This window comes from Elephantulus edwardii, unplaced genomic scaffold, assembly GCF_000299155.1.
Source record: "Elephantulus edwardii isolate Elephantulus edwardi_28Jun2011 unplaced genomic scaffold, EleEdw1.0 scaffold00205, whole genome shotgun sequence".
In the NCBI taxonomy this organism is placed as follows: domain Eukaryota; kingdom Metazoa; phylum Chordata; class Mammalia; order Macroscelidea; family Macroscelididae; genus Elephantulus; species Elephantulus edwardii.
Genome location: NW_006399955.1, coordinates 609191 through 619166, shown reverse-complemented (window position 1 = coordinate 619166; position 9976 = coordinate 609191). Strand labels below are relative to the sequence as shown.

Sequence of the window (9976 nt, the reverse complement as noted above, 5' to 3'; positions counted from 1 at the left end):
CCAGCCATGCCGAATAAAAACAAGAAGGAGAAAGAAGTACCAAAAGCTGGGAAAAGTGGGAAAAGTTCAAAAGAAGGCCAATACTCAGAGCAAGAGATTGCCAGCAAGAAAAGAAGCACTGCTGCTGTCCTAGCTGCTGTGGCGATTAGTAAAATAAAAGTGCCACCCCCACAGCCCGCAGTGAAGAAGGAGAAGCGGCAGAGCGCCACGCGGTTCACCTCCAACAGCAATCGAGAGCTGCAGAAACTGCCATCTTTAAAAGATGTTCCTCCTGCTGATCGAGAGAAGCTTTTCATCCAGAAATTACGTCAGTGTTGTGTCCTCTTTGACTTTGTTTTCGACCCACTCAGTGACCTAAAGTGGAAGGAAGTGAAACGAGCCGCGTTGAGTGAAATGGTGGAGTACATCACCCACAACCGGAACGTCATCACAGAGCCAATCTACCCCGAAATAGTCCATATGTTTGCAGTTAACATGTTTCGAACATTACCACCTTCCTCCAATCCCACGGGAGCAGAATTTGACCCCGGGGAGGATGAGCCCACGTTAGAAGCAGCCTGGCCTCATCTACAGCTCGTTTATGAATTTTTCTTAAGATTTTTAGAGTCTCCAGATTTCCAACGTAATATAGCGAAGAAATATATTGACCAGCTTTTAGAGCTCTTTGACAGTGAAGACCTGAGAGAGATTTTCTCAAAACCACCCTTCACAGAATCTATGGGAAATTCCTAGGCTTAAGAGCGTACATCAGAAAACAGATAAATAATATATTTTATAGGTTTATTTATGAAACAGAACACCACAATGGCATAGCAGAATTACTGGAAATATTGGGAAGTATAATCAATGGATTTGCCTTACCGCTGAAAGAAGAGCACAAGATTTTCTTACTGAAGGTGCTGCTGCCTTTGCACAAAGTGAAGTCTCTGAGCGTGTACCACCCTCAGCTGGCGTACTGTGTCGTGCAGTTTTTGGAAAAGGACAGCACCCTCACTGAACCTGTGGTGATGGCACTTCTCAAATACTGGCCAAAGACGCACAGTCCAAAAGAAGTCATGTTCCTCAACGAGCTGGAGGAGATCCTCGACGTGATCGAGCCCTCGGAGTTCGTCAAGGTCATGGAGCCTCTCTTCAGGCAGTTGGCCAAGTGTGTGTCCAGCCCACACTTCCAGGTGGCAGAGCGGGCGCTGTATTACTGGAATAACGAGTACATCATGAGTTTGATCAGCGACAATGCAGCCAAGATCCTACCCATCATGTTTCCGTCCTTGTACCGCAACAAGACGATCCACGGCCTGATCTACAACGCGCTGAGCTCTTCATGGAGATGAACCAAAAACTCTTTGACGATTGCACGCAGCGGTTCAAGGCCGAGAAGCTCAAAGAGAAGCTACAAATGAAAGAACGAGAAGAAGCGTGGGTTAAAATAGAGAATCTAGCCAAAGCCAATCCCCAGGTACTAAAAAAGAGAGTAACATGAGAGCCTGCAGGGGGTGCTGGCGCGTTTTTGATAATGTAGGTGTTGTGGCCCCATCATGTGCGGGAAGGGACATTGATTTCACTAACATTGTATATGAAATGATCTGCAATAAAAAATACTTTTCAACTTTGTAAAAAAAAAAAAAAAAAAGGAAGCTGATGAATATGTTCCACTCATGGTGACCACGTTGGTCCACTTTTGAGTATAAATAGAAGATGTGCAGTAATGAAGAGACAGGCTGAGTTTGGACATGTTCTTCCAGCACTGTGTACCTAGCATGATGAGTAGATAAGTGAATGTAGGTTGCTGGTTTGTGGAGCAGGGAATCTTGAGGATCCATGATGTTCTGACTTAGCCTAAGTGGGGCTAAGAAGACCAACCTGTCTGAAATAGAAGAATAAGCATGGCCTTCTGAGTTTGTGGCTAGCCCCAAGCGAACCTCAGAGATAGCCTCCTCTGTTTTCCAGCCAGCTTGACTGAAGACACATGATCTTGTAAATCATCAACAGCTGTGGGACTAGGATAAGAGAAAGACTGCTTCCTTCACACACTGAGGACCTAGATTTGTGGTGAGAGAGACCCTGGTGATGGTGATGGGCACCAGATAATTGGTGTGGAGAAAGTGTGGCAAGGTATAATCCCTGAGGAGCCCTGAGATAAAGGCCACAGTTAAAGGTTTTTGCTGTTCTTGATGATGCTTGAAAGAGAAGCTGACTTGAAACAGCTCTGAGGAAACCTGAGGCTTCTTGAACTTGTATTGTTAACTGAAACTGGAATGCGGACTTATTGATGAATTGTGCCTTGAGATTGCTGGGATAAAACATGGATTTGTATTGGATGATAATATTTGCCTCCTTCACTCTCCAGTTTACTTCCCTAATAAACTTCTTTCTCTTACTGCAACGATGAGTAAATTCTGTGTTGTTGTTATGTGCCATCGAGTTGCCTGTGACTCATAGCAACCCTATGTACAATGGCCCTAAACTCTGCTCTATCCCTTGCCAATCTTATTGTCTCTGACACTCCTAACTCCATTATCCCAGTGACAGAATCAATTAATCTAACCAGGGGGTTTTCTCTCCTGTGCTACCCCTCTACCTTCCCAAGCATGGTTCCTCTCCTAGGACTGATCCTGCCTTGTAACATGTCCAAAATATGTCAGACAGAGCTTCAGAATTCTTGCCTCCAAGGAACAGCCTGGCTTCACTCTCTCCAGGATGAACTTGTTTGTTCTCCTAGAAGTCTATGATATATTCAATATTCTTCTCCAGCACCATAGCTCAAAGGAATCATCTCTCCTTCTATCATCCCTCATCCTTGTCCAGCTCTTGGATGCATAGCAAGTAACTGCAAAGACCATGGCATGTATCAGGTACACCTTGCTCTCAAGACTGATATCATTGCTCATAAATACTTCAGCACAATTCCCAATGCAATTCATCTTTTAACTTCTTGGCTACTTGTACCAAAAGTGCTGATTGTAGAGCCAAACAAACTAAAGCTGTCAAGAATCTCAATCTCTTCATCATCCATCATGATGCTGCCAATCGGCCCAGTGGTGAGAATCTTTGTTTTCTTGATATTGAGCTTCAATCAATATTGAAGGCTGCAATCCTTGACCCTCTGCAGCAAGTGTTTCAGGTCCTCCCCAGTTTCGGCAAGCAGGGTTGTGTCATTTGCATAACTCACATTGTTGATGAGTTTACCTCCAATCCTGTCAACTGTTCTCCATATAGATTGAAAAGATATGGAGGTAGGACATATCCTTTATGCACACCCTTCCCAATTTTGAACCATGTAGTGTTTCTTTGCTCTGTTCTGATGACTGCCTGTTAGTCCATGTATAGGTTTCACATAAGCACAATCAAGTGTTCTAACAGTTTGTTGTGATCCACACAGTAAAAAGCCTTTGCATAGTCAATGAAACACAGAGACATCCCTGCTCTCGGCTTTCAGCTAATATCCATTTAACAGTAGTTATAATATCCAAGGGGCCACGATCTCTTAAAAATTCAGCCTGCACTTGATGCAGTTCTCTGTTGATGTGCTGTTTCAGTTGTTTTTGGATTATCTTCAGAAGAATTTTGCTTGCATGTGATATCAATGATTTTGTTAGATATTTTCCACACTCTGTCGGATCCCCTTTCTTTGGAATATAGATCTCTTCCAGTCAGTTTTCAAGTGGTTGTCCTTCAGCTTTCTTGGCACAACTTGGTGAGTACATCCAGGGCAGAACCTGTTTGCTGAAATATGGCATTCAGTATGCCGTCAATTCCTGTGACCTTGTTTTTTTGCCAATTCTTTCAAAGTAGCTTGAACTTCCTCCTTCATCACCACAGGCTCTTGCTCATATGTTGTTGAGTGAAAATCTTTGGTGTCCACCAATTCCTTTTCATACAATCACTCTGTATACTCTTTCCATCTTCTTTTAGTGCTTCCTGGATCATTTAATATTCTTCCCAAAGCATCCTTAAGTATTACAACTCAAGTCAACAACAAATAAATAAACCTTTTGTTGTTGATGTGACTCTAGAGGCATCACGGGGCTGAGCTTTCTGCTTCTTGCTGTGGGGTAGTGAGAGACTGTTCTATTCTCACTCCCTCTGGCCCTTTCAGAGAGACACTTAAGGCTCTGGGTCCCCATGTCTCATTTTCTAGTCTCTAGACAATGGCCTATAAAAAGGGTAGATGGTTTGTGGAGGTTAATTAGACTATCGAGACCTAAATAATGTAGTAACACCTGTGGCTTCAGCAGTCCCAGATATGGTATCAATAGTGCAAAAACATAGAGCAGATGAAGGAGACTAGTATTCAGTGACAGACCTTACAAATGTTTGGGGTTTTTTTCGCCATTGCAATCTCAGAAAAGAGCCAGCCGTAGTTTGCTTTCATATGACAAAGTTCTCAGGTTACCTTTACCATCTTGCCACAGTGTTACCTAAATTCACCATCCTACTGCCATAACCTGTTTAGAGGAGATTTAGACTTAGTGCAGATATACAGTGTAATTGTATGTTACATTGATGATATGTTGTTAATATAAAACTATAAAAAAGAAGCTAGGGATGATTTGTAAACAGTGGTTTCCCATATGACTAACAGAGGTTAGTTGAGAGATCCAGCAAAAATCCGGGGCCTTGCCAAAACAGTAAAATTCTTGAGAATAACCTTGGCACATTTCACAGACAATCAAGAACAAGCTGGTGTCACTGCTTACTCCCAATACTAACTAGGAGGCTCAACATCTGTTTGGCGTATTTGGATTTTGGAGAACTCATATCCTGCATCTTGGAATATTGCTAGCTCCCATCCATAATTTTTCTCAGAAGAAAATTATATTTGAATGATGACTTGGCAACAGCAGGTTATGGCTGAAATACAGAAAGACACCTCACTCTTCTTGGCTCTAGGCCCTTACAATCCATAGTCAAACATGATTCTCAATGTATCCGCCACCTGTGCTTATGCAGATTTGAGCTTACAGCAAAGACCTAAGAAGGCTGCCCTGCAGTGGCCACTGAGATCCTAGATAATGACATTTCCAAGTGCTATTCCAGAATATATGCCATTTGAAAGACAATTACCGGCCTGATATTGAGCACTGGTTGAGACTGCTTCAATGACAGAAAGACATAAGATTATATGAGACTTGAAATACTCATCATGCCATAGGTGATGTTGGAGAAATACCCTAATAAGAAGGTTGTGCCCCAAACAGTTTTGTGATAAAATAGAAATGGTTCATCCATAAACAAACTACTGGGGGGAATGAAGGGAGGCACCCATCATATTCACAAACAAATAACCTCTTTTCCTATTGGTCCTACCTTGGACCTCTTGGAGAGGTTGTCAGAGCTCTTTGCCACATGGACAGTGCCCTAGGGACAACATCCTGCTGATCAGCAATGGGCTGCTTGGCTCACAGGTTTAAATTCTAAGATAAGTGGACAACATTTAAAGTGGAAAGCCATCACATTAAGACCAATAGATGGCAAGACCTGGTTGAGAAAAGCTAGAACAGATCTACACAGTGGGTGAAGTACATGCAATCTTCCTAGCAGTGATTGAGGAGTTGGGCAATCTTAAGAGTTCATATGTTTGAATTTTTACTGAATCATGGACACTGGCTAATGCCTTGCTTAGCCATATGGTCAGATAAATGGGCTATGGAAACTTGGACTGTTAAAAGGACATCAGTGTGGGGGATGGACCTATGGAAAGCACTCTGGAGAATTAGGGTAGACATTACGGTCAGATATGTCAATGCCCACCAAAAGAACCCCTTTTCAGGATTAGAGAGTAATTGAAATCAGCAAGTAAATATAAAGAACCCCTTTTCAGGATTAGAGAGTAATTGAAATCAGCAAGTAAATATATTGGTGCACTCCTTTGAGGTGGCAAACTGGATGTATAAAAAGAATGGGCATGGGGGTCGTGCAGCCATTCAGAGATGGGGTGAAACTAGACATATTCCTCTTTTTCCCTCTGAGTCACAAAACACTAATAAAGATTGTTCTGATTGCCAGCAAAGAGATTGCCGATGGCTATGGGACAAATTCCCAGGGGTGAAGGCCTTGCATATATTTGGCAAGTCCATTATATTAGATCAGTGACATCAGGTGGTCATAAATGGGTCCTCACAGGAATAGATATTTAATCTAATCTGGGTTTTGCATATTTTGTAACCAAAGCAAGTGCCAAAAATACCGTTAAAGGACTGGCGCAAAATATATTGCACTAGTTTGGGTCCCCAAGTTATATATCCTCAGACCAAGGAACACACTTTACCGCCTACACAAGAAACAATCGTATTAGATAGACATATCATCTTATAATAACGGTCTGAGAGAGAATTGGAATGGGCATTTGAAACATTTTTTATCTAAAACAGGGAGAATAAGGGTATGAAGGGCTGGCTTGTATGCCTTCAAGAATATTTGCTCACACTCAGTATGAGAGGAGTGGAAATTATCAAATAATATCCTTAATATCACATACAAGCAAAATATTACTAAAAATTATAAAAAAAATGACAGGAACAGTACACTGACAAAAAAATCACCAGTTAGAAGAGGCAGTGCCACTAGTAACATCATTGTCAGTGTCAGATGGATCTCAGCTGAAAGTTGAGTTGCCGAAGAATGTCTACTTGTGTTTTATTAACTATGCAATGTCATTTAACTTTGTGAATCACAACAAATCGTGGCTAACATTGAGAAGAATGGCAATTCCAGAACATGATTCCAATACATAAGCTCATGTGAAACCTATACTTGGACCAGGAAGCAGTTGTCAGAACAAAGCAAGAAAACAATTCATGGTTCAAAATCAAGAAAAAAGTAGGTCAAGGATGCATCTTTCCCCCACACCTTTTCAATTTATATGTAGAACAGATCATTCAAGTGCCTGGAGTTTATGAAGAAGAATATGGCATAAGTATTGGAATAAGACTCATCAAAAACTTCCATTATGCAGATGACACAATGTTGTTCACTGAAACAGAAAAGGTCCTGAAAGATTTGCTGAAGAATTTTAAAGACTACAGTCCTCAATATGGATTGTATCTCAACACAAAGAAAACCAAGATTCTCACCACCAGGGCAATTGGCAGCCCCATGATAGATGGAGAAGAGGTTGAGGTTATTAACAATTTCATCTTGTTCAGATCCACAACCAACATTTTTGGTAGTAGCAGCTGGTAAAGTCTGCTACTAGGGACTTCTCCAGAATGTGAAGGATTAACAATATCAGTCTGGATACTAAGATGTGTCTGATCCAATCCATGGTCTTCTCAATTATAAGCTATAAATATGAGAGATGGATAATAAATAGGGATGACAGGAAAAAAGCAATGCCTTTAGGTTGTGGTGCTGGAGAAGTGCATTGAGCAGATCATGGACTACTAGGAGAACAGACAAGCTGAACTGTTGCTGTCTTGAGTATCAGGAAATCATAAGTACCCCCATCTTTTTTACTTGTCCAAATGTGTGCACTGAGATTGTGAAGAAACTCTCTCTGAAACTCAGAAAGAAGTATGGACTCCTGAGGTACAGCTGATAGAGATGAATTGGCCAGAACCTAAGCAGATGCAAAGAAGTTATTTCATGCTGTGAGCTATTGTAGGTGGCTACAACCTGAAGATATGTTGTTCTTGAATGCACTTTGCTCATAGATACGTACACTGAATGTTCTAACTGGAACAAAAGATTCTTCAGAGAAAGGAACATGCTTGTTTCCTCAGAGTACTGGTTTGATAGGACCTGCAAAACAGAAATTGGGTATTCAACATGGAGGAAATTAACGCAGGAGGTATGTAGTTGCTAGCTTGTACACCTTCATGAATACAGTTCTTAGTATGATTTTAATGAGAAATTTGATTCTTTAAGTGTGAGGTTGATGGCTAGGAAAGCCAACATGTGGTCTCTAGGTCTTCAAAGTTTATTATTCAAAATGTCTTTTCTAGCCAGTGATTAGCTATTTATTTTGTACTGAAGTACTTTTTGTATTAAAGAGAAAGGATTAGAATAGGATACAAGCTTTACTCTATTAGAGGCTTATATAAGCTCATGGGACCTCAGCTCTAGTATTCCTTTTTAAGACATCAGTATTCAACTGATAGTCTACGATACTTTCTGCATGACTGACCTGCATAGGTCAAGTGAGTCATTCACCTGAGAGATCTGAGAGATCTCTGAGAGACCTTCCTGTGAATGACCAAATAAACCCAAGGGTAGAAGAGCTGGGAATTTAACAGAGTAGAGTCTACTGATGTAAAAATTATAGATTGGAACAGCAAATCAAGTTTTTAGGACAATGATGACTCAATATTTTTTTATAACTGGTCTGCCATCAACTTAAGCAGAAAGAATTATGAATACAGCTGTTAAGTCAGAATCTAGTCATAGTGGACTCCACAGCGGGTTTTCAAATGCAGTAAATCTCATGATAGGAGATTATGGAGACTACCCATCTTTCTCCTACAGAGCGACTGGTACACCATGAATTAATAGATAAATAACAAGTAGAAATTCATCATGATACATGTATGTGAATGTTTATAATTCTGAAATACCTGTGATTGTATATGTTTTTAAAAGATTTTTTAAATTATTTTGATTTGCGTACAAAATTAATATATATATTGTGCTTCATTCTTATAAATTATACTTAATACTTTCTTTCATTCACATTGTGTTTTATACAGTCATTCATATGAATTTTGTTTTATAAAATTAATCACCATCGATGTATGTTTACTATTACTTTGACTTTTCAGGTCTCCATTGGATCTTTCCAAATTCTTTCACTCCCCAACCACCCAATAGTCTCCATTATCCTAGTAATTTCCTTTCCTCCTCACCTGTAACCCCCATGTCCTACTCCCCTTCCTCTTTTAAACTTCTATATACATCTTACTAGTTATCCTTATTTTTTTATGGTCTTGTTTTTACTGTTATGTGCTATTGAATTAACTAAGACTCACGGCGACCCTATGCACAAAATATCTGAACCCTGCTGTATCCTGAGCCATTTCAAACACACCTACCCTTGTTTCCCCCAGTTATAGTGTCAGTCCATTTTATTCAGGGTTTTCTTCTCTCCATCCTTCCAAGCATGACATCTTTCTCCAAAGACTGGTCCTCCTGGCTACATGCATAAAATATGTGAGGATGAGTCTCAAAATTCTTAATTCCAAGGAGCAACATGGTTTCACCTTCTCCAGAACAGATGTGTTACTTTTCTTGACAGTCTATGGTATATACTCATCTCCAGAACCACAATTCAAAGGCATCGATTTTTCGTCTGTCATCAGGCTTTCTGATGCATAGCAAATAACTGTGAAGACCTTGACACCTGGATTAGACACTCTTAGTCTCTAGACTGACATCGTTGCCCTTTAGCACTCTGGAGCAGTCCCTGACAGCAGATTTTCCTAATTAAATTAATCACTTGATTTCCTGATGCCTTTGAGCTGTGGTGTTGGAGAAAAGGACTGAACATCCTATGGATGGCCAACAGAAAAAACAGATAAGTCATGGGGAGTGTGCTGGCGGAATGCTCTTTGGAGACAAGAATGATAAGGCTTTGCCCCACATACTCTGGGTATATTGCTAGGAGAGGGTGTTTCTTTAACAGGAATATGATGCTGGAAAGGGTTTGGTGAAGGAGAGGAAGACCCTCAACCAGGTGAAATGACAAGGTGATTACCCCAATGAGCTCTTGTATGTCAGGAAGTGTGAGGATGGCACAGGATAGAACAAGATTCAGATCTTTTGTTCATAGGGTTGCTACGAGTCATATTTGACTTGATGACATGTAACAACAACATAACAACTAACATGTATCAAGAGTGTTGATTGTAGAACCAAGTAAGGTGAATTTGTTAATACTATCAATTTCTTCTCTAGCCCAGTAGTGAGAATCTTTGTTTTCTTGATGTTGAATTTCAATCCATATTGCAAACTACAGTCCTTGACCCTATGCAGCTAATGCTTC

The 9976-nt window shown here is 40.6% G+C and overlaps 1 pseudogene; it reads left to right on the top strand.

Moving 5' to 3' along the window:
* Window positions 1-6: 6 nt before the first annotated feature.
* Window positions 7-1480, top strand: LOC102846324 (annotated as a pseudogene).
* The last annotated feature ends 8496 nt before the right edge of the window (window positions 1481-9976 follow it).